Source organism: Tenrec ecaudatus, chromosome 1 (assembly GCF_050624435.1).
Source record: "Tenrec ecaudatus isolate mTenEca1 chromosome 1, mTenEca1.hap1, whole genome shotgun sequence".
NCBI classification, from domain to species: domain Eukaryota; kingdom Metazoa; phylum Chordata; class Mammalia; order Afrosoricida; family Tenrecidae; genus Tenrec; species Tenrec ecaudatus.
The window spans coordinates 86,820,907-86,847,551 of NC_134530.1; positions in this window are offsets into that span (position 1 = coordinate 86,820,907).

Sequence of the window (26,645 nt, forward strand, 5' to 3'; positions counted from 1 at the left end):
TAGAAAACTCCTTAGAAATGAGAATGGCAACACATCGTCTCATGTACTTTGATCAGAAGTTTAGAAGAAATCAATCCCTGGTAAAGTACATCATGCTCAGTACAGTATAGAGTCAGAAAACAATAACAAGCTGAGTTGTCACTGAACTTGCAGCAATGGGTTCCAACTTAATAATTGTGAGAATGGTGCAGGACCCTTAGTTGGTGCTGAGAGTCTGACTGAACCAACTCAACGGCACCTAACAACAACATTAGCACTATATGCAAAATATTTTATGAAAGTGGCTTTACTATTAGTGTGTTCACTCACACATGAACTCCAGTTATTTCTAAGTAAGGGTAAACATAAAAATATCCACAAAAGAATTTAAAAGAAGAAGCCTGAATTTCAACACAGAAGATTCTGGAGCTCAGTAATTCTATAGTGAACTGCTATAACTGGAAAAATGTATTCTCCAAGATGTATTCTGATATACACCCTCTCTTAGACTAGATCCATACCCTTTCTGTCAATGCTTTATACTGTGGAGTTTTGCAGGTGGTTATGATGCTAAAAGATCTCCTTGTATTTTTCTTTAATCATTTTATTGGGGGTTCTTACATCTCTTATAACAATCTATACATCAATTATATCAAGCATATTTGTACATACGTTGCCATCGTCATTTTCTAAACATGTACTTTCTATTTGAACCCTTGGTATCAGCTCCTCTTTTTTGTCTCCCTCCACTCTTCCCCTCAGATTCCCCCTACCTTCCTGGTATCCTACTCCCATTTCTGTTCCCGAGGGGGTTATCTGACCTGGATTCTGTGTGCCTTAAACTCTTATCTGTACCAGTGTACATGCTCTGGTCTAGCCAGCACTGAAAGGCAGAGCTGTGATCCTGAGAGGAGGGGGTGAGGAAGCATCAAAGAACCAGAGGAATATGGTGTGTTTCATCGGTGCTATACTGTGCCTTGGTAGGGAGATTTCATTCAGTGCAGCTTCCAGACTGAGACAGGCTAGGAAGAAAAATCTACTGATTTACTTTTTTTTTAAAATATAGCCAATGCAAATTCTAAGAGTCATAACACAATATTGCTCATTAAAGTATTGGAAAGAATCCTGGTGGGATACTGGGTTATGAGTTGGGCTACTAACTGAAAGGTCCATAGTTCAAATCCATCAGTCACTACTCAGGATAAATGACACTTTCTGCCCCTATAAAATATGTAGTCTCAGAAACCTGACCTAGGTGGTCGCTATGAGTCAGCATCTAATTAATGTTGGTGGGATTCGGTTTCAGTATTTAGAAAACGACGCCTGTGGTTAGAAGACACCAAAATACACAGTGCTTACAGTAAGGGATTAAAGGATGACAATGATTGTGAAGATGGGATAGGGCCATGCAATATATTGTCCTTTTGTACATCAGGTCACTTGAGGGCCAAGTTGAGAGCAAGTTACAATAACAACATAGACCAAATGGGCAAGGTTATGCTGTGATAACAGGCAAAACCCAAATCTGATGTCTTCTCAGAGCAAAAGTCTGTTTCTTGCTCATGCTCTACGTTCAAAGCAAAGTAGATAAGTGGATTTCCCCACTGGTCTCTTGACTGTACAACTAGCTTCTTAATGCATCTCAACTAATTTAACGTGCTTCCTTTTTCACACACTCTTCTTCCTGTTCTCATCTAACGAATTTTCAAAATCATTAAAGATTTCCCAACGTATAATTTAGAGTTTGTAATTTATTTGATGGTAGTTTTAAATAAGATGTTTTTAACCCCACTTAGAAGCAGTCCACTTTCATGATTTATTACAACTTTCTGTCCCTGGCTAATTAAACTCATTTCTTAGGAAATGAATCATGGTTAATTACACTAAGAATAAAATTAGTAGTACTGCCTTTTTGTTATAAAATGAGTGTAAATAACTTTTAAGACAATTTTTTTCTAAAATCATATAATAGTCCCCAATTCAGCCACATTATGTAAAATAGCACAGACAGAGAGTAGTAAATCCAGATGCTGTCCTGTTTTGCCTAAAACAGGGAAGGAATTTACATTCTTTTATTAATACACTTAGCTCTATCAATTGGCTTTCTTTCCAGGAAATGCTGTGTTTTGGTAGGTTAAAGTCCACTAAAAACCTCCTAGACTAAAACCTGTTGTATGATTTCTTTACCCACTGGAGAGATATAAAACCATTACATTTAAGTATCATAATAGCTAGCATATGCTATTTCTTAAAAATGACACCGCCATCTGGATTAAGGTACACTGATGCTTTCATGCAGTGCTCCAGCTTTCTTCAAGTAGGGAGAGGCCAAACTGTTCCGACTTTAACTACCCTGTCATACTAATGAAAACTAATAAAAGGTGACACTTGTGTTTGACCTACTTGTTAGAGATCATCGATTAGTTTATTAATTAATCATATAATCATCATAGTAGCTGGGAACTCATGAGGCAAGCCAGATGCCTCTGTCAGAAAAGTTAGATGGGGCCCAAACCCCAATATTATACTTCCTAGTCACGTATAACCTGGTTGCTAGAAGGGACTGGAGAGAAAGTCTCATAGCCTTGGGTTCAGATCTTGGTTCTCTTGTTTGCTACTTGGGAGGCCTTGGGCAAATTACTGAGTCTTTCTAAACTTTCATGTCTTCTTTTGTAACCTAATAATAATTCCATCTATAGCAAATTTGTAAAACAGCATAGGTATCATGATTGTATCATTTCTAGCAACATGCCTGTTTCATATAGTAACACACTAGGAAAGCATGAGTATTTTTATCATGATTATTTCTACCATTGTTTAGGTTTTCCCCTCTGTGCTCATCTTTATCTCGCTCAGGGAGGACTTAGAGAAGCAAGCCAAGAGATTAAGAGCGAGGATGGGACCAGGCTGTGGAAAGAGAAGTCACATTTAAAACACGACAAGGCTAGACCATTTTACATATTATATGTATGTCCGTAGAATGGATTTATAATGTGGTAGAATCATCAGACAATAAAAATATACTGCTGGACATAAAGCAGTAGCACTTTTACTTTCCACATAAGCTACCCTCATGACTGGCTATCTTTAAAGGTCCCTGGATGAACTCTCCCAGATAAGACTAGTTTAATTTCCTAGAGGCACTGAAGTCATTAATATATGAGGGAGGGAGGATGGGGAGCTGTGGTAGGAGAGGTAGAAGAGTGGATGGAGGGGTCTAACTCACCTACCTGCTTTCTTGGGGCCCCCTTGACTATTGTCATGCACACAGGAAAAACCTTCTGGGCCAATACATCTGACTGGCTGTGCAGGGAACAGCAGGGCAGGCCTGGATAATTGATAGGCTCAATCTGACCAGGCACAGGTGGCACGGAGACGGCGTACAGCAGCTTCTCGGGTTTGCCAGTGCCATCTGTTGCCCTAAGAACATCTGTCGTCAAGGTCACCCTGTCACCCTCTGTTAAAGTTACAGGTTTGGTGAGTAGAATAATGTCACCTAAGAAGGGGAGGGGGAGAGGAAGGGATACCAAGATACAGGAACACAATAGGGAACAATCATTTTTATTTAATTATGGAGGATGAATGATGATATTAATAAAAGGGATTGCCAGGTAAGGAAAATGAGGGAAAGTGCACATGATCTAGAAGGAGAGCTTTATTGTAAAGGACTTCCAAAAGATTTCTGTTGTTCTCTTTCAGCTCAAGCGTCAGTTCATTTTATCGAGTAAGAACAGTTTTAGCAGAGGCATAATACTCATAAAAGAAATATGATATGTAATTATAGTAAAGACAAGCATTCTCCTCTTTGCATGCTCACTTAAAATTTTGGTATGTTCCTCTTGTACAAGCCCATTTGACTAAGGTATGCTGTGTGTGCGCCTGTGCATGTGCACCACATCCACAGTGTGTGCAGGGAGGGAGCAGTGGAGAAAGGGATATTGCATTTATCAAAGTATTTAACTGGCTTTTGAGCTTTGCTCTGCTGCCAGAAAGAATGACTCATTTGTTAATAAAGAACAATTAAGTTAATAGACTCAAATGAGCTGATGGATCAAGTACTGTGATAAAGCAAATGGAATATTAGATTTTTAAACAGCAAGTACTACATGTGGCCTGACTTCCAGCAGCATTGGTTGAGCTTTTACCCTTATGCTTGCTGCTGATGCTTTTGAAGCAATTTTATCCCGTGGCAAAGAAACATCATTCCCATCTGTTTAGGAAGTGTGGCTTTACTTATTGGACCAGTATTGCTGGCACCATGAGCTTTCTGGGACTAAAGGGTTATCATTGAATGGTGTGATGAGCAAGGGGGAGGTGATGTGCTCAGTTTTATAAAATACAGTTACATCTGCTCAATAAGCCTAAAGAGTAGAGTTGAGGACAAAAATGGTTGCTTTGCAAAAGGACAGTAGGAGGGGTAGACAAAACAGCAGATGAGCACAATTCATTGTATGTGTCACATACCGATCGCATAGTCACACCACACAGATCATTAAAGCGAGGCTCTTGGAAAGAAGGAAACATTCATGACCAACTATCATTTTTGTGCTGAATTTATATGTAAAATTAACTTTATTCTCCTCATTTTAAAAATATTTCTGTATGAGCAATGGGATGACAAGCTGACAGCCCTTGAGGACAGTTTCACTGTTAATCTTTGCTCTAGTTTGGGAGAGGAGGAAGTTCTATCATTGTCTCGCATTGATCTTATATTTTTTGTTTGGTAAGACACATAAAACATGTTATTTCAGTAATTTAAGTAAGGATATCAATATTTCTCTCTTTTAAATAATTTTGTTGGCATTTAATCTACATATCATATAATTCAATTTTTCCATAATACAGAAAGAGTTGTACACTCATTACTCCAATCAATTGTAGAACACTTTCTTCGTCCTTGCACTCTATTTGTGTGATTTTTTTAAAATTGTGCCAATAATATACACAACAAAACATCTCTAATTCAACAACTTCTGCCCGGATAATTCAGCGCCATCGATTATACTCTGTGTCGTGCCACCGTCATTGAGATCCCTTTCCGCATCACCACCAAGTTGTAAGAACTAACAGTGCTTGGATTGGAGCAAGAATTACATGGGAGCTTAGACTCCTTCTTGTTGCACCGGTTCTGAATGACTCTGGCTTACTTTGATAGTCACATGTTGACACAAATAACAAGTCACCACCACCAACAAAACAAAAGCAAAACAAACAAACAAAATCGCATAAATAAATCTAAATAAATAGGAGAAACAAAAAAGAAAAGCATTGTCAATCATTCCCCTAGAGCAGTGGTTCTCAACCTTGGGTCGCGACCCCTTTGGGGTTCGAACGACCTTTTCATAGGGGTCGCCTAAGACCATTGGAAAACACATATTTCCGATGGTCTTAGGAACTGAGACACTGCTCCTCCATCTTCTATCGGGACGGTCTGCCCACATGCAGCTACACCCACATACAAGTACCCAGTGTGAAGACTTACCTGTGCTACACTATGGTTCTAGGCAAAATTTCCTTTATTTGAAATTAGAAATAAATACTTCACACTATATAATTACATACTGTTTTGTGATTAAACACTATGCTTTCATTATGTTCAATTTGTAACAGTGAAAATACATCCTGCATATCAGATATTTACATTACAATTCATAACAAGAGCAAAATTACAGCTGTGAAGTAGCAACCAAAATAATTTTATGGTCGGGGTCACCACAACATGAGGAACTATATTAAAAGGTTGCAGCATTAGGAAGGTTGAGAAGCACTGCCATAGGATATAAAGCTATTTCATGGAGAACATCAATCATTTATCCAATGACATAGAATTTAGTTTTCGGTCTTCTGATGCCTGATACATGATCACATCTACACCTCATGATCACACAGGCTGGTGTACATCTTCCATGTGGGCTTTGTTGCTTCCCAGCTGTATGACTGCTTGTTTATCTTCAAGCCTTTAAGACCCCAGACATTATCTCTTTTGATAGCGGGCACCATCAGCTATCTTCACCACATTTGCTTATGCACCCATTTTGTCTTCAGTGATTGTGTCGGGTTATTGGAACAAAGTGTTCTTGCATTGAGGGATACCTGAGTAGAGGCCAAATGTCTGTCTGCTACCTTATTATTTAACAGGTAATATATGTACAGAGAACTATGTCCCTATCATAATATGTAAATATATTTACATACGTGCATGCTTGTATCCATGCCTCTATATATGTCCTTTGCCTTCTAGTTCTTTCCTCTATTTCATTTTGCTTTCCTCTCGTCCCACTATCATGATTGACCTTCATTCATCTGCCAGTAATTTCTCTCAGCTACATTGCACTTGATCAAGACTTTTATTTTGTTGAGAAAATTTCCATCTATTCATATTCAATTGAGTGTTTTGATAAAAAATGAGTGTTGATATTGGTGACTGCCTTTTCCACATCTATTGCTACTATTATGTGGATTTTATTCTTTGCCTTGTTAATGTGGTGGATTATATTGATTGTTTTTCAAATATTGAACCATCCCTGCATCCCTAGGCTGAATTCCACTTGGTCATGTTAACTTTTTTTTTATATGTTGTTGAATTCTGATTTTGTTGAGCAATTTAGTGTCTATGTTTAATTTAGGGTTCGTAAGGCATACTGGTCTATAATTTCTGTCATTGTGGGATCTTTGCCTGTGTGAGTGTCAGTGTTATTCTGGCTTCATAGAATGAGTTTGGAAGTTTGTTGTCTTTTTGTAAGTTCTGGAACAGTTTGTGTAGTGTTGATGGCAAATATTCTCTGAATACTTGGTAGAAATCCCTGTGAAACCATCTGGTCCTGGGCTTTTCTTGGTCGATAGTTTCTTTCTTTTTTTGGTTGATAGTTTCTTAACGACATGCTCTATTTCTTCTTTTGTTTTGCAATATCACCCACTGCATTAATTTCAATGGGTGACGTATTTCTAGATATCTGTTCATTGTTTCTAGATTGAGGAATTTGTTTGAATACAGTTTTTCGCACTAGTGAGTTTTTCTTCTTATTTCATTTGGGTATATTGTAATGTCACCCATTTCAAGATTTTTTTTTCCTTTTTTTAGTTTGTCAGCAGTCTGTTTATCTCGTTTATCCTTTCAAAGAATCAGTTTCTTGTCCTGATTCTTCCACTGTTTGTTGTTATTGTGTTTCAAATCATTTATTTCTACTTTGATTCATATGATATCCCCTCTTCTTTTATTGGAAGGTTTATGTTTTTGTCTTTGTTCCAGTCCTTAAAGGTATTGCATAAGGTGCTGATGTTGATTTGGGTTTCTCCTCTTTTCACAGTATGTGTTGATTGCTATAAATTGGTCTTTAATTACTGTTTTTAGTATGTCCTAAATGTTTGAAATGTTGTGTTATTGTTCTCATTTGTGTCAAGGATTTATTTTTAATTTCCTCTATTTGCTTTACTATCTAATATCTTTTAGCATTATGTAGTTCAATAGAAAAATGTGTTTATTTTATGTTTATGTGTGTTTTGTTATTGATTTGTAAATTTAAAATGAGTGGTCTGAGAAGGTAGGTTTATTATCTCAGTTTTTTGCACTTGTTAAGAAATGCTTTGTGGCTTCTTATGTGGTCTGTTCTTGAGAATGTTCCAGTGTGTTTATGATGGATGGAGAGCTTTATATATGTTCTATGTGTGTGTATGAGATCAATTTTGTTGATTGTTATGTTGAGATTTTGTGTCCTTATTAAATTCTTTGCTTAATGTGCTATCTGTCCTTGACAGTAGCGTATTGAAATCTTGTATTATTATTATTGAGGTGTCTAATTACTTTTTGAATTCTGGAGGCTATAACTGATGTATTTCAAGGGTTTTTCCATGGATGTATATATATTTATTATACCTATTTCTTCTTGGGCTATTTTTCTCTTGATCAATTTTCAGTTGCCTCTCTTGTCTCTTATTACATTGCTCACCTGAAGTCTATTTTCTCAGAGATTTATATTGCTACCTATGTTAGACCAGGTTGACTAGAGAAACAATACACACACCAATATGTATAGGAAAGAGTTTTATATGGAAGAGCAATTGTATATTGAGAAAACATTCCAGTCCAGTCTAGATCAAATTCACAAGCCCGAAATTAGCCCATGTGTCCAATACCAGTCTATAAATTCCTCTTCAGACTCACAAAGCACATGCAATGATTCCGAAATATAGGAGATCACAGGCCAGTGGATGAAAATCCTTGTGGATCCAGTGGTGGTGGTGGAAGCATCTCAGAGCTGGTGTGATGCTCCTTCAGCTCTCTGAGTATGGCTCCTCCTGCCTTGTCAACAGAAAGGTCAAGCAGAGAGAGAGAGAGTGTGTGTCCCGCCTCTAAGGAAGAAGAGATAAAGTTCTCGGAATCCACGTGAGAAGTTCACACCCACAAGGAGGTACTAGTAGGCTAACCTCCATCCCTTCACTCTGTTATCATTTTGGCATGAAGTTGTGTCTCTACCAAACTACCCCTTCTTGCTTTCCATTGCTGTTTGCTTGGTATGCTTTTGTCTAGCTTCTGACTTTTAGTCTCTGTATGTGCGTGTTTCTGAAGTGTTTTTCTTGTTGTCAGCATAGCAATGGATTTTGTTTTCTTATTCGTTCTGCTACTCTCTGTCTCTGCTGGTACATTTAGTCCATTAACTATCAGTGAGATTTTTGATATGTATGTATTTGTTACAGTCATTTTGCTTTATATTTGTGTATGCTTTGTGGGTGAGTGTGGATGTCAGTGACTTTAATGGATTTAATCTTCCTATATGACTTTGTTGCTTTGTCTTTGCTCTCTCTGTGTTGGATTTTTGTGAGGAATTGTCTTGTTTGTTGGTTTCAAAGTTATGTTTTGTCAATTTTTTTGTCCATAGTATTTCACTGGGTATCTTTAAAATAACGATTGTCTTGCTTTGGTGAATTCTGCTCATTTCTCCTTGTTTTAGAATACTTTGACTTTTCATCATATTTGAGTGATATTTTTGCTGAGTATAAACTTCTAGTTTGACAGTTTTTTCCTTCGGGACTCTATATACATCGCTCCATTGTCTTCTTGTCTGTATGGTTTCTGCTAAGAAATCTGAAGTTATTCGAATTGTTGACACTGTTTAGGTAATTGTTCTTTTTCCTCTGTCTGCTCTTATAGTTTTTCCCTTGTCATGGATGTTATGCATTCTGACTACAATATGCCTGAGAATTTTTGTGTGATCATTCCTAAATGGGGTAATTTCAGCTTCCTGAAATGAAAACTCTTTTCATTCTTTAGGCATTGAGCAAAGTTCCCTTGCAGATTATTTTCTTGGGTTGATTTGTGTGTGTGTCTTCTTCTTCTTCTGGAGTCCCTATAAGACTTAGGTGGTTCCTATTTATTGTGTCCTTCACGGATCTCTAGTTTTTCTCAGTATCTTTTGGATTTTTGTTGTTTTTATTTGCTTTTCTTTTAGGCTGGGGTCTATAAATTTCTCTTCAAGCTCAGTAATTCTGGTTTCCAACCCTTCAATTCTGTTCAATTTCATCTCTTGCTTCTCCTCTTCTCTGTGTTTTTATAGTATGTTATAATTCTGTTATTGTAGTGCTTGACTTTTGTTTTTCTGTTTGGAGTTTTACTTGTGAGACATACAGTGAGCTTTATAACTTTTCTGTGTTTTTTTTTTTCAATTTTCCTCTCAGACTCTTTCTTCATCTATTGTATGAGTTCAATGATCATTATTTTAAGTTCTTTTTCTGGTAATTCCAGAGGTTGTGCAATTTCAGACATTTCACTTAAGCCTGGTTGGTGTTAAGTTATTTGTGTTTTGTAATTTTTGTGTGTGAGCTGGTATCTTTTGTTGTTTTCTAGACATCTTGGTGTGGACATTAGGGCATTAGGGAGGTGGGATCATGTGGGAGGTAGTTAACTTTGTTAAGTCGTGCACTAGAGGGGTAATGCACACTATATTTTAAATATCTTGGGTAGAGTATTAGATAAAGTGTTGGAGAAGGGTGGGTCAAAACGTAGAAGAGGAATTGTTAGAGGAGGGAGAGAGAAAAGAAAAAGGAATCAAAAAAGGGTTGCAACAGATAGTGTTACTTGGTAGGTTAAAAGAAAGAAAATTGCATGGAATGAAATGCCTTGTTTGACAATGAGAGAGGAATGATTAATAATATTTGAGAGAAAAAAGGGGAAAATGAAAGAATAGTGTCAGCTTTAAGTTTTATTAGGATGTAAAGGAAAGAGATTAATGAGACGGAATGAAAGAAAAAAAGATAGGTTAAAAGTACTGTAAAATAAGTGTGTAGATATTAAAATTTTAAAAAGGATAGGAAGACTAAAGTATTAAAATATATAAAAATAATACCAGAGGAAGATGTAGAAGAGCTGTTAATGTATGTCTGTTTGGATTCTATGCTTTACCCTCAAGCTTTGTTTCTGATATGGTACTAAATTGTGGATTAGAGGTATGTTGAGTGACAAGAAAAAGTAAATTAACAACAAAGCTGTAAAATAATATATACATACTTTATCCTTACATACACCAACAGATGGGGAAATCCTGAATAAGGATGAATTATAAGAATAGTGCACAATTTTGTTTTTAAGGAGAGGGAGCATGTGTATAGGGATGATAGAACACTATTTTACTACTTTGCGGTCTTTTAGGATGCTCTGAGTCTTGTAACCTCTGTCTTAAGCCCAAACTCCCTGCCTATGCTTTGTAAAACCACTGTTTCTGTATGTTTATACCTTAGTAATGGGCCAGGTTGTGCTGTCTGCTAACAAAGGAAGTTGAAAAACAAACAAATAAATTAATTAATTAAATAAAGCAAGCTCAGAAATGATTATGCTTTTTGGGTGCTTTTAAAAGGGGAGCATGCAGAGTTGCCCTTCAGGGGATGAAATATTAGTTTTGCCCAATGGGACTGGAGTTTCTGTAGCTGTGTGGATAGTTAATTTATTCACTATTTACGCCTGCTCCAGGCTGCCTTGTAGTGTTATCCTCATGTGGCTCCGTAGGCTGTGCTGTCCCTGTTATTGGGAGGTAGGTTTGCAATTGTCTCAGACTGGAGCTCCCTTGGCTTGGGTCAAGAGCCAAGCTTACATGTGCTTATATTGGCCCCAGGCGTGTCATGCAGAGCTTTGTTCCTGCAACTCATCCAGTCAGCCACCAACCTAGTGCCAGAATGAGAAAAAATTGTTGAGAGAGTTGGGAAGCCATGTTTTGTTGGCTTGTGCTATTGGCCACGACAAAGGGGAATTCTGGATGACATTGCTTTTTTATTTTTGATAAATTTGTGTCTCTTTATCTTTGTGCTGACAATCTTGTGGTGTGGAAATGTAGTGCACGATATTCCTTTCCATGACCCTCTGTGCTGGTCTCTGCAGAATTCCTCCTGTGTGTGCTATTGGTCATTATCTTGCCCTGGCCCAATATTTATTTCTATGCTGTAAGTGGCAAATGGTTATTGCAACTGGTTAACACACTCACCTTCTAACCACAACGAATACAAGTTCAAGTTCACCTAGAGGCACCATGGAAGAAAGATCTGGTGATCATTCTGTAGAATGACTTTGAGTTTGTGTAGATGTTGAATTATTGTAGAAGATTAGGAAAGGTACAGCAAGCATGGCTATACAACTTGAAGAAGTTTGTCAATGTTACTGAATTGCGCATTCAGAAATTATTAAGGTTTTGGATTATGTTTAAGAAGAAAAAATGAAAACCCTGTGGGCACATATCCACTCAGACATATATGTATTCACTATGAGTCAGGGTTGACTGGACAGCAGTGAGGTATAGGTTGGTGAAACAAAACATTTAGTGATATGTACTTCAGTCTATGTTCCAAATAGAGCAGACTTTTCCCAATAATTTCACTTCACAAAAGCTTCACAAAAGTAATTTGCTCTTAAATCAAGTTAAATCAAAATTATTCAATGTCAAAATTCTTGAATTTTATTACATTGAGTTCAAAGGTATTCTTTTTCTAAATTAGGTTGTACTTTATGGACCAGTAGCCTTGACCATTAACTGGGAACCCTGGCAAGGTCCACTAACATCTCTTGGGAAAAAGAGCACATACTGACCAAATCAGTATTCTTTAAGAGAAAATTTGCATATATTCTATTGTAACTTGCTTTACTATTTGGTAATTTCAAGTTATATTTGAAAGAATATGTGAAAACCTAGTCTTGATTTTCACATGTTATCTTAAACATCCTACTTCATTCTGGCTTTGATAGCTCTGTCTCCTCGTTCTTTGGTCTAAGTCTGAAAATTGTATCTTGCCCTTCCAATTAAGTTAACCTTAACAATTCATTTTCTCAGACTCTATAGCTTATTAATGTAGCACATCAGAAAATAATTAAACATCGTGTTTAGGGATTTTGGGTTTGAAATAATTCTGAGTATTTTGCCACTTGAAGATAAATAAACTTAGGGACATTATCAAAGAGAACTCAGGAAATGGAAATCAGGATGCCAATCCCATTTCCTATAACCAGACAAAGATTAAATACTTAGGAATTAATCTAACCAGAAAAAATGTCATAATTTTTTGGACATAAATATTTCCAAACTCCCCACATAGTTACAGGAAACCATGGTCAACCAGAGTGAAAGTTGGGCCAAGATAATCTTCTTCACATATTGCAGTTGATTTAAGCAAGTATCTCTCTTCATCTCTAAGGCTAAAAATTATGAGGGTGCTCCTTATCAGAAGTTTTCAGTCAGAGGTCTAAAATATTAAAGGACTTCCTAGAATGGAGCATGCTTTACTGATAAAGGGCAAAATTGGAAAATGCCACCCAATTCTTCCCAACCAGAGCTGCTCTTGGCTAACTCTTTGGTTTTATAATAACCAAAAAATCAAACTCAAAAAAAAAATCAAACTCATTGTCATCAAGTGGATTTCAACTCTTACTGACCCTAGGAATACTAATGCTGGTGAAGTGGTTGTTACATTACAAAAGTATCTCTTACTTGAACGTATCTTTGATACTGTGGTATTTGCTCAACCAATCATTCTCAGAGCAAAGTGTGGTGCTGCTAACTTCAAGGACAGCAGTTATATCCCACAACCCCCCCCCCCAAGGGAGAAAGACCAGGCATTCTACTCCTATCAAGGTTTATAGTCTTGGAAATTCATGAGAGCTGTTCTACTCTGCCCTATAGGGTAGCTCTGATTTTATATAATATACCCTTTAAAAACTGTCCTTGTGCAAAACATTTGAAACCTATTGATTTGATGGCCCCCTGTGATCCTCCTCAGTGTTGGTTTCTAACTTTAGGCTTTGAGTAAGTATATTTCATATGAAATCTCTCAGAGGGAGCAATATATTTAATATATCACTTATTATTTTCCTTGATGATTGAAGAACTTCAATATGTACACAGGTGTTTTGAAATGTTTTGAGGAGAAGACTTTAAACTACACTGGCTCTTCTTCTAAGCTGCATATATATCATTGAGTGCTCATGTCAATCAGATATTTGTCTATTTCCTTTTTGACAATTTACTTTCATCATCTAGTTTTATGACAAATTATTGTGAACTTGGTAGTTGTATGTGTAAATTGAGAGTAATTAAACTATAATTGAGGATATCAAGATCTGTCCTGAGTAGACACCTTCATGGATTGTGTCAATTGGCTGTATATTTGAGGGGCATTTTGGGGGCTGGGCTTTTTTGCCCTCCTTTAGCAGAGGTGGAGCTATGGTGGTATAGTGATTACTTTGTGCTGCTAACTGCAAAATCACCAGTTTTAGACCAAAAGTTGAAAATTCAATGCGCTGGAGTTGATGTCAATTCATAGTGACTCTTTAAGACAAGGTAGATATGCTCCCATCACTTTGTAAGATTATACTTCTGTAAGGGAGTAGAAAGACCTTTCTTCCCTGTGTGTTTTAGGTTTTTATAGTAGAGTTATCAATGCATTGAATTTTGGTGCTGGTGGAGATCATTGAAAGCACCAGGGACCATCAAAAGGCAAAAAAAAAAAATCTGACTTAGAAGAAATACAGCCAAAGAAATTACAATCAGGATGCATCGACAATTGTGTTGTTTGGAATGCAAATGCTGGAAACAGAGGAAAGGAACAGTACTTGGAAAATAGTGCCTGGGTGATAGAAATGAAACTGATATCACATGATAAATTTTCCCAAGACCAATGGTTTATTCATTGCAAATATCTGTTATAACAACACAAAAAAGCAATTGTACATGTAGATTTCTTCAGATGGAATGCACAGAGATCAAAATGATTGCATATGTGGAAAGAGAAGCTGGAGAAGCTCAATATTAGCAGCTAAAACCAAGCCAAGGGGCAGACCATCAATTGCTCATGTATAAGTTTAAGTGAAAGCTAAAGAAATGAACACAGGTCTACAAAAACCAAAATACAAATTAGAGTCTATCTCACCTGAATTTCAAAAACAGATTTATGGCATTAAACACTAATGACAGAAAACATGATGATCTGTGAGCTGGCATCAAGTACACCATGTATGAAAGGAACAAAACTTATTTAAAAAGAGAAGAAAATATAAGCATGGCCATCAGAAGAGACTTTGAAACAAATTTTTATTCGTAGAGTAGCTTTGGTACATAAAAGAAACGATGAAGTCTAAAACTGAACAGAAAAATTCAAAGAGGATCCACATGGAGACCCCTGCCAGTGGATGCAGTCTTGTGTATCCAGTGCTGGTAGAAGCATCTCAGCACGGCAGGGGTCTCCATGTGGCTCCTTCAGTTCCCAGGGCATGGGTCTGTCAGCATACTGCCATGGTCCTTGTCAATATAGCGTCTATGAGAGAGTGAGCAGAGAGAAAAAGTGTTCTCCTGCCCTGAAGGAGGAATGAAGGAGTTCCCAGAGGACAAAAGAAGGCCATGCCCCCACAGAGTATTCATTGGCTATGACCTGATTGACAGGCTAGAATCCACCCCTTCACTCTGAATCCTCAAATTGACACCAGATTATGTAACTACCACAGTGCTAGACTGCGAACAGAGAAAACTGGCAGTTCTAACCATCCAGCCATTTGGGGGACAACCTGGTGAGTAGATTATAGTCCAGAAAACTCTTTCGGGAAGGTCTACTCTGTTCATGGGCAGCTATGAATTGATATTTACTAGATGCAACCAAGAACAGCACAACAACTTTGTGAAAAGGAAGAAATGAAGCCACATGTCATTAAGAAAACTTTCCAGAAATTGAACCTGTATTCTTCACAGGAGGATTATCCACGATGAAAAGTAAGCATGGGATTCGTTTTGCTTAGTTACTACGTTGTAGTGAACAGGAACCACAAGCTTACCTTGTTTATTTGGTAATCTGACACTGATGTAGTTTATGTCACATGAACTCACCAACCTGAATCCTAGAGCTATATCCCCGAGCTGACTTGTAGGGTTAGAATTTAGCCATTTTCATAAGCTTCTTACCCATATAGACCTGTCTATCCAGGATCCATGGAGTACTCAGATGACTATTGAGGATTAATGGATCATTCAAAGTGCCCGTTGGCACATTTTGAGTAAAAAAGTGTAACAAATGCAGCTGTTTACTAATAAATAAAGCCTCAGCTGTAAGAGAAATAAATTAGATGCATTTAATTGGTAGGCTGAAACCCTCCCCCTCTTTATTACAGGGCTGCTTCTTGTTATTTTATGATGTCAGGGTAGATGGCAAACTGACAGCGTGTTTATGAATCACAGTTTGCAGATGGCACTCTTGGTTCTCGGCAGCTATGAGCACTAGTACCACGAGGCCTCAATTGCTGCTTTTGCCAGCGACTTCCCCTCGAGAGTTAGCTGTCTCCATTTCTCTTGTACCAATCTCTCCCTGGCAGAGCCCTACTTCGCAAGCCCACCTTTCATACATTGCAGCTTCCTGGCAAGAGATCAAAGAGAGCTCCCACCCAGAGAATACCAGGGTGTGGATGTGATTTCTTTGTCACTACGGAAGAGGCCTGTGCAAAAAATCGTCCTGCAAGGTTTTTGCTACATGCTATTAGGGAGGATGACCCAGGATCCACCAGGACAGAAGACCCTCCCCCACACCTCCCCCAAGCCCTCCCTCCCTCCAGCTGACAGGAGTGATTTCCTGTCTCTCAAGCGCAGCATAAGGTCCTTGCACTTGGGATTCAGAGCTCCCCTAACTAATGACAGCTTTGCCATCATGCAGCTGGGGACAGAGGAGGGAGGGGTAACCCTAGCCCATTGAGCTGAGGCTTTACAGCTTCTGCACTCTGTGCATTCCCTCTGGCCACGAGTCGCTTCCATGGCTGGGAAACAGCACACAGGAGACATGGAGTCATAAATGTCAACAGATTTGTACCTTTTTGTCACCAGTTAGACTCATAATGGATTTTCATTCTAATCTTTTGTGTTTTTTTTTCCATAAGAAAAATGGTACTGATCAGGCCTCTCTGGAGAGAACAAAATGTAGTTCGAACACATAATAAAAGTAAAGATAAGATAATTGATAAAAGTAATAATAATGTGACTATCAGGGCTTCTGTTTTTGGAGATGATATTCGTTTGGGGTGGTGACCTAGGAGTTCGTTCTAATCTGTAGTGATCCCACATGTGCGGAGCAGAATGGATCCATAGGGTTTTCTAAGCTGTATCCTCTGAAAACAAATCTCCAGGACTGTCTTCCAAGGCACACACATCTAAGTGGATTTGATCTGCTAACCTTCAAGCTGGTGGTCAGATGCTTGATTGACTGTGTCATCAAGGGAATCCAGTGCATCCTTTCCATGGAATTGATTAATATCACCCCTTTCATGATGATAGATGTTATGTTATGAAAGCTTGGAATAGGTCACCAGTTTTCCTTCTTTCTCCTTCGCAGCGATCAATCAAGTGGACATTGGATAAGTGACCAGAAAACACTAGAGAATTCCTGAAATCATTGCCTTCTCCATTCTTCTTTTCCCAGGGTAGCTGGTGAGTATCCACAGCTGTCTCATGAAGCTTGCATTAAAATGGCTTCAAAAGACCTTCGACTGATTTGATAGCATGGCATAGAATTCATGGTCACATCTTGCTTGGTCAAGTGAGACTATATAAGTGAATAACCCCAAAACAAAGATGTGTTTTGCTTTGCTGATTGGTTTTCAAAAGAGTTCTGAAAATTGTAGCTAGGAACGGAATCAAGCACAGATTTTATCCTTTGAATTAAGTTTACCATCTACCTCTAGGGATTTATTCAAATAGTGGGGAATCATTTATGTTATATAAAATATTTGTTCATCCCTACAAAGATCAGGGATATCTGTTCTTTCCACTTCTTTAAAATATTAGTCGAGTTTCTAGTCAGCATAATTCAGCAATCAATCAGTAAATAAAATCAAAGGCATCCACATCAGAAGGGAAGTTGTAAAACTGTAGTCTTCCGGAAGTGATCTGAGCTTACAAAAGGGCTTTAAAATGAAATTAAAAGACAATGTGATCTTTCCATGAATTTCTTTGTTGTTGTTCTTGTTAGTTGCCAATGAGTTGACAACATCCCACAGAGACCCTCTGGACAGCAGAGTGAAACACTGCATGGTCTTGTGCCACCCTCCCAATTGTTCCTGTGCCCGAGCCTAATGATGCACCCACTGTGTCAACCTTCTTCATATTAGCCACCTTCCATCTCTGATGATTTGTTCAGCACACAGATTGAACAGGTATGGTGAGAGGAGACAACCCTCATGCACACCTTCCCTGATCTCAAAGTATGCAGTGTTCCCTAGTCAATGGCCTGCTGCAACTGTTATTGGTAGAACCTCAGCTACACCATTAGCCCCTCCAGCCTAATGGTATTTGTGGCTTCTCCCACTAATGTTACTTTCTCTAATCATCGTCATTCTGCCATTGAATGTAAGATTTTCCAGTGTTTATATTTTCCTGGATTAATTTCCTTCTACTTTAAGCTATTTATATTGCTTTGCTTTCATGATTAAACCCTGTCTGATATAAACCCAGAAGAGATTTCTTCTTCCACACCTTTATTTATTTCTTGTTTGTTTTCCCAATGTGGACGAAGATCCATCTTCTACGTGGGATTTAGATTCCAAGACTCATCTTTTCTTCGAAAATAAAAGCATTTTCCTATAAATCTTATATATTAAATCATACCAGGTTTTTCAACCTTTCTTTGTTTTATTTTCCTTTTCTTCAAAAAAATTTATAAAGAATTGATAGAAGATTTATAATGTAGATTTTTTAGCTTTATATTTTGATTTAGGTGGAGGTTTACACAGCAGGTCATGAGTTTTGTATAACAGAATTTAATTCATATTTTATTTCCACACATCGATTATAATCCCTTCAATATACCATCCCTTATCAACTTCCCCCTTGTGTATCCTGTTTCCATTCCTCCTTTTAAAAAATTTTTTCCCATTCCTCCTTTGTTCCTATCCTTAATCCTATTCTTAAAAGAGAATGCGAGAGGGAGAAGTTCCTAGTTACCCCTTATTTTAAAAAAAAGACCACACACCCAAGGAGGCCTCATCAGACTGTGACCAGATCGCAACTTTGTGAGCCTGGCGAGGGCCCCAGGCAGCATCGGATACATCGACACATGAACTTGAATTGGACTGGGCTGGGATATCTTCTTGATATATTACTCCTGATATAAAGTTCTTTCTTATATGAGAGAGAGAGAGAGAGAGAGAGAGAGAGAGAGAGAGAGAGAGAGAGAGAGAGAGAGAGAGAGAGAGAGAGGTCAGTTCTAGCCCTGAAGGGTGACTAAATTTTGGGGACCCCATTAGTCTCTAATCAATGAGCCTGCTCTCTTTTATGCCCGATGTTTTCTCCCACAGAGGTCAGTTTACCACTCAACAGTTCATATACAATCAATTTTGTTTCATCATTGACTGAAATCCCCACATCACTTATTCCCTTTTCTCCGCGTGTTTCCTGCTTCCATTAATTCTTCCCTCCCTTGCCATTCTTAACTTTGTCTTTCGGAAAACGTTGCTTGTTCTTCTTCTTTCCCTCCCCCCCAAAAGCTCAACTGACTGATTTTTCTTTGTTGTGAATACCTTTCTAGTGTTATTGTTCTCCTTAGAATGGATTACTGAAATAGATGCCATGTCGATTTTCAAGTGAATGGTGGGCCACATGCACTATTATTTTTATATGTTTATTTGTCTGAAAATTGAGCCACAGGATTGAGTTTATATCCAACTCTGAAGAGTGACTAGGTGGGGGTGGTCATAGCGTTGGAAGTCTCATCAATCTGGCTGAGCAATAACTCCATTCCTTTTTTGTGATTTTTATCTTGATTTAACATTTAACTAATGCCATTATTACCACCTGCTTTAAAAGATTATTCTTTCCCACTAGAAATATTTCCCACTAGTAATAACATTGTTTAAAGAATGTGATACTTTGACATAAAAATTAATCAGTCACTCTTCTCTCCCATAATTTTTATTCCCCAGCATTCTACTATTGTATCTCAGTGAAAGGCAGGAGAGATGACAATGGGAATGAAATGAAGATAAGCAGATGGGGAGGTCCTTGCACCATGGTTCCTCACTTTTGAGTCTAGGTGCTGACATGGAGAATGTATAACACAGGTGAGGAAATTAATACAAAAGGATAGTACATGTTGCCCACTGTACACTTGAAAATCAACATGGCATCTATTTCACTAATTCATTCTATCCAGGGCATTCTATTTGGAGTTGCTAGTAGTGGTAGCCAGGTATCTAGTTCTAGTCTGAGGACTATGTAGACTTATGTTTGTGTGATCCATTAGTCCATTAGACTATTTGTTTCCATGTGGCCTTCGATTTTTGTCACTCTTCTCTCCTCTGAATAGGGAGAGAATAAAATGTGCACATTAGATGGCAGTTCACAAACATTGAAAACCTTAGCCACTACTCTTTATGTTAGGGTGTGAAGTCTGTCTTTATGAACTATGATATGGCAATTGAACTTGGTGAGTCCTTAGACTAAGAATGTAACAAAATATGGAAAGATAGAAAACAAATGTTTAATAGTTGTAATCTGTTTAATAATTTGTAATCTGAAAAAGTGAGAAATCTTGAGGCCAAACATTCTGGAAAAATTTTAAATGTATTAAATCTATGAATTACCTTTAAAATTGTTCTTTGTTCAAAGTATGTCATGGATTTCTTTCCTTAATTTTTAATTATATAAATTAAATAGTTTATATGCAAATTATATTTCCTATCAGTTAAGTATACATAGATATGTAAAAGTTACTGGTAGTTTAAGATATGAAGTTTATAAAACTTTTAGACCCCATTCTATTAAATGGAACAAATTGTACAATAGACATAATTATGGATTATGAATTATAGATATATTTTTATTGGTATTGGATACTGGTCCTTGTATAACATGGTGAGTGTCATTCATGTTACTAAATTTTACTAAATGGTTAGCGTGACACATTTTTATTACAACTATTTTAACACAAAAACACTGTTATCAGATTATAGGTGCAGCTCCCTTACAAATATACAGGTAAGTATCTTAAAAGTTTTATGTACTTTGGATAAAATGATCCTTAAAAACAAGTAGGATAATTCTTTGCCTCTCTTACTTTGGACATGTTATCAAAGCAGACTCTCACTTTCTGCCATCAAGTCAATTCTAACTCAGAGCGACCATATAGGATAATATAGAATTACCTCATGTAGGTTTCTGAGACTGTAACTCCTTACAGGACTAGAAAGCCTTCTCTTTATTCAGTGAAGCAGTTGGTGGTTTCAAAGGGCTGACTTTGCCGTTCACACCCTAATGTGTAGCCATCAGGAATCCAGTTCAGAGCCAACTAATCCTTGCAAAATGACATTATGCTTGCTAAAGAAGAAGGGCAACAGAAAAAGGGGAAGATGCTCAATGAGATGGATTGACACAGCAGTTGCAACATTGTACTCAAATATAATAAACACTCTGAGGATGCAACACGACCAGGCAGTGTTTTATTTTGTTATACATAGGGTTGCTGTAAATCTATGCTGACTTAGGCACTTAATCACATCAACAACACAAGTACAAACACAGAAGAATCATGGCATTTGAGTTTATGGTGTTGATGAAGACTATTGAAGTACAATGGACTTCCATAGAAACAAACAAATCTGTCCTGGGAGAAGTACAACCAGGATGCTCCTTAGAAGTGAGGATGGTGAGACTTCGTCTCAGGCATTGGACACATTTTTAGGAAAGACCAATCCCTGGAGAAAGGCATGGTGGTTGGTAAAGTAGAGGGTCAGGGAAAAAAAGAATGACCCTCAATAGGATGGATTGACCCAGTGGCTGCAACAATGGCTTCAAGTATAACCACAACTTTGAGGTTGGCATGGGTGTGGGCCATGTTATTTTCTGTTGTGCATAGAGTCACTGTGTGTTGGAACCCACTCAAGAGCACCTAACCACAGCAGCATCCAAAGCTGAATCATAACTGGATGATATCAACTTGAATTGAAATATTTAAAAAGCTGCCTCAATCAGCTAATATTGAGGTCAGTTACCAGAGAAATGCAAGTAAGAGGTATAATGAAATATTCTTATATTCAACCATTATATTGTTATATTCTATATATTACATTGAAAATGATCCCATTGAAAAAGGATGGCAAAGCCAAGTATTGGTGAGGATTTAGAATAACTAGACCAGATATGAAATGCTATTGAGAATGTAAAAACCTACAACTTTGTTTAAGAAAGTAACAGTGGTTTTACTTACCAATTGTCCTAGTAGTTCTACACCCCTTTTTCTAAACAGAAACAAAAATATCTGGTTCACAAAATATTTGTATACACGTATTCATAGTAGGTTTATTCATAATAGTTCCCCAATTTGAAATATCCAAATAGTATCAGCAGTGAATTATTAAAAATATGGAGTATTCATACACCAGAATTATATTGAACAATCAAAAGTAAATACTGATTCATGTAACTAAGAATGATGATCAAAGGCATTATATATGCTGAGGAGTATTAAGTTGCTAACTTCAAGGTCAGCAGTTCAAAATCACTAGCTGCTCTGAAGGAGAAACATAAAGACTTTTTATTGAAGTACAGAGTTACAGTCTCAAAACCACACAGGGGCAGTGTGATCCTGTACTATGAGGCAGTTCAACCCTGTCATATAGGGTTGCCATGAGTCGACAATGACTTGCTGGCTGTTTTATTTGTTTTGTTTTAAAAATAAGATTGCTATGAGTCAGAATACACTCTATGACAATGAGAGTTTTTTTAAAGGATAGTGAGTGGAAATAGATCAATGTTCACCTAGATTTGGGAATGAGGTTATTGATCACAAAGGATCACGTGAGCACTTCTTGGAGTGGTGTAAATGTTCTTTATCTTGAGGGACAAGTGGTTGCAAGAGCTTCCTTCATGTATAAGGCTTATCAGTTAATTGCTAATTATTAGCTAATTAGCTAATTGCAGCTAATTGTGTTTAAATAAAAGTTTACGTAACTGTGAAATTAAAACCTTCCCAACAGTGACAGTGAGAGACCTGAAAAGATGAAGAATTTTAAAATAAATTGGTTTCTAAAAACAGATACTATGTAAAAGATTTTATTAAAATTTCTAATAAACGTTCAATGATTAATGATTTCCTATATTACATAAAATTTTCAAGATCATATAAAAAGGGATAAAATCTACCAATATGCTTTATGAGCTCAGTAAAATCTTCACATGAAAATTGAACAAAAAGAGATTAAAAGGAAAAGATAATAGATCAAAATGTATTATGAGCATAGATGGACTAATGCTAAATACAATATTAGAATATTGAATCCAGAAGGTTAATTATTTTAATTAGGAATATTACAGAAATGTAAATTGGTTAATATTTTTTAAAAATTAGCTCTACATTCATCAAACAATTTAAAAGGGAAGGGCTACACTATCATCTTCAAGAATAAATAAAATAATTTGATCATTCTTGATTTAAAAACATTTTTAGCAAATATCCTCTTTCATTTTCATGTAATGTAATACTACAAGAAAAGGCAAAGACATTTAATTTTAAATAAAGGTAAAACTTTTATGAAGTATGGATGATATGATTATCTACATATAAATGTGTAAGGGAGTCAACTGCAAATTTATTAGAACTAATAAGAGAATTCAATAAGTTAGCATCATATGGGATTACAAAAAAGAAATCACGGTTTGACTATATCCAGAATAACATTTAAAGTTGGTGTAGGGGTAAAAAAAGGAAATTATGTTACATTAACAATATGGAAATAAATAGAATATAAGATATCAAGAAAAACTAATACAATATATGCTTTATTATATAGAAAAAATAATCCAAAGAGGCATTACTCAAGCAACACTTAAAACACTGCACAAAATGGCAGGAAACTTGAAAAGTATAGTTATACTTAAATTCACACCCTCAGATTTAAAGACTGACTTAATCTCTTCTCTGAATATTTAGTGAAAACCATGTGTTTTTACTATTGAAATCCATTTTCATTAAAATGAAAAAATGAGATGATATAGATTTTGATACAATTAATGGGATACAAGAGTAAGTAAAAATATTGCTACAAACTCATTGACACCTTTTTAAAACAAAATTATCAAAAGTTAAGCTATTATTTCTCAACACACCTCCATCTAGTTCTAAACAAAATGTTAAACAATGTTTTCTCAACACATCCTCCATCTAGGTCTAAACAAAATGTTAAACAATGTTTTCTCAACTCATCCTCCATCTAGGTCTAAACAAAATGATAAACAGTGGTTTCTCAACACATCCTCCATCTAGGTCCAAACACTCCTGAAGATGATGTTGCCATGGCTCTAATATTTTTCAACATAATTCTTTGTTCTTCTATTTGCAACCTATCAAAACAGGAATTCGACATCATCAAAGGATCCAAATTCTTTGAAAATGTTATTTGAGTATTAGGAACAAAATGAAACCTGGAAGGTCGAGACAAGCACTACAAAATGAAGAGGAGATGGTTTCCAAGGAAGACAATCTTTGATAACCTTGGAGAATAAGTAAGTTAACTCATTGTTGTGATGGGGGAAAAAAATCCTCTGTGCAATCTCTGGCATTTTCCCTCCAAATGCGGTCTTCATGTTTTATTTTAAACTTCTTCCTAATAAGTCCATGGTTATCCTATGTCCTTTGAGGAAATGTATCAAAGTTACCCCTTTGCGATCTCAAATAAACCCAGTCACTATGACCTTCTGAGCTATCTCTGCCCGCGGATTTCTCCAGAATCTATCCTTTTCATTTGACCTTTAAAGAAGCACCACAAGGGGGAACTCCCTGCCATTGCATTGATTCTGACTCATAGTGACCCGCCTGGACAGAGTAGCACTGCACTTGTGGCTTTCAGAGAATGTACCTCTTGACGACAGGAATAGAAAGCTTCACCTTTTTCCCAAGAGAAGTTCTTGGTATTGAACTGAGGACCTTATGCCACCAAAAAAACAAGAGTATTGCTGAGAGTATTGCTTACTTGTAATCCTCCACTGATAGCAACATATGTTTAAACATGTTCTTTTTGGAATAAACTCATGCATGTATTAACTAGTGCCCTAGCAGAAATGCTTTTCGATCTACCCTCATTGGTCCTGAGGTGTCCCTGGTGCTGGAGATGGCAGGATGAGTTCTATTTCTTCAGTAACAAAAATGATACAGTCTCCCACCAGAGGGCGTCACACACTAAAAATGGGACACCACGTTTCCACTGAATGCCAGAGACGGAAAGCATATGTAGGTGTACTATATGCTCATGGGTAAAGAAAGTGTCAATGTGCCTTGTTAAAAATGTATTTTGCTTTGTCCAATGTCTATATCTAGATTTATCTATGTAAACATACTGTATATATATAAGAACTTTAGATGTGTTTTAGATGATAACCCACATTTCCTAGCCCTCCTTGCAGTTACGAGTGGCGATATGTCACTGTCAGATCATCATTATAGGGCAAGGTTACAAAGGAAACTCCTTAAAAGAAAGCATGTTCAGCTAGCACACATATCTATTGTTACTTCCTTTTCTTCTTATTCTTGCTTGGAACACAAAGTTGTAAGCAACCATCTTACAACTAAGAAGTGAGAGCATAAGGATGAAGCTTACAAGTTGAAGGTGGTTACGGACATTGCAAGGAGCCTTTGTCCTTGATAAAGTAGTTATTGCAAATTTGTAAGAAATACGACCTGTGGGACAGTTCATTTAAAACTGCCTACAGACAGTAAAGAAAGTCTCCCAGCAGCACAGACAATGGCCATCTTTGGAACTCCTCAACTATTCTGACAACTAGCCAGCCCCTAGCTGATTATAGAATCCTGGGCCAGGATTCTCACTGGTTTGCCAGGTAAGGCCTAGTCATCACCATGTCTGACCTCACACACAATAATCAACTCCAGCCAGCCAATTGTAAAAGAGGGTGGGCTGAAGCAACCTTGCTCAAGATCATAGCCCCAGTGCCCTTGGGAGGAAGTTTCTTTGAGGGTCTGGCCGGTTTCTATATAAGTGGACACTGTAGAGAGCTTGTTGGCTTGTTTGCTGAGTAGTCTGGATTATCTTTGGGCTTGAACCATCAGTCTGCCATATTGCCTGCCGTCTGACTTGCCAACCTATGACTCATTCATTTGCCTCTCCAGCCAACAAACCTGAACTGCTGACCTCAGATTCACTTATCTCTGTAGCTTCCAGTCTGTGGTATTCCTGTTGACCTTGGCTTCATCAGTTTCCAAAGCTAGGCAAGTTAGAAGAAGCCTCCAATTTACCATAGGAGTCACTAACTTGGAATCTGCCTGGAGTTAGATTTGCCCCCTTCTTCAACTGTGTGAGCCATTTTCTTAATATAACCTGTTATCTCTATGTACATGTACAAGCACCACTTATTTTGCTTCTCTGGGGACCAGGCCTAAGATGCCCTCTCCCTCTGTGCAGCCTTACGGTGGTCTCTCTCACTTTTCTGAGCATAGGTGCTCTCTCTAGACCCAGGCTCTCTGATCACTGAGCAGCACATCCTCATTGCCCTTCATTTCTCAACATATTCATCCTCACTTCCCATCATTGACTGCTCGTGTGAATCTTGGTCTTGACCTGCATCAAGCTGGTGTCAAACAATCCCTAATATTTGGGTAAATTCTTGATGATGGACTCCTTAGCTCAAAAGTCAATTTTCCTGCGAATATTCAGTGTTCTCTCCTCTGCACTCCTTTCTCTCATGCATTTATGGTGATTGATTAGGTCAGAAAGTCCAAGCTTTTCATTTAGTTCGTCTTAACACCCTTGTCGTTTATATCCATTAGTATTTAAATTGTAGAATTTAAAATATTACATTAAATTTTATTGCTTTTTGACAAAGGCAGTTCAAGAAAAATTCCTGACTATCTTACGGAAGCCATAAAATGTCAAAGCTACAAGGGCCCTTAGGGATCATCTCCTATTACCTCCTATTTTACAGCCCAGGAAGGGGAATGATTTGCTCATTGTTGCACATCTCCTTAGCAAAGGTGCCCAAGAGATAGCCCTAATAATTTCTTGATTGTGATCCCAATCTCTGGTTCTTTTGGTTTTGTTCCTCTCTATTAGAGAGGTCACCTTATTAATATATCTTTCTATTAACATTAGATAGATCTTGTCCTCCCTTATCAGTAAGGTATAATACTGAGAATTCTAGTTTCTATTGACCCCATCATTGTTC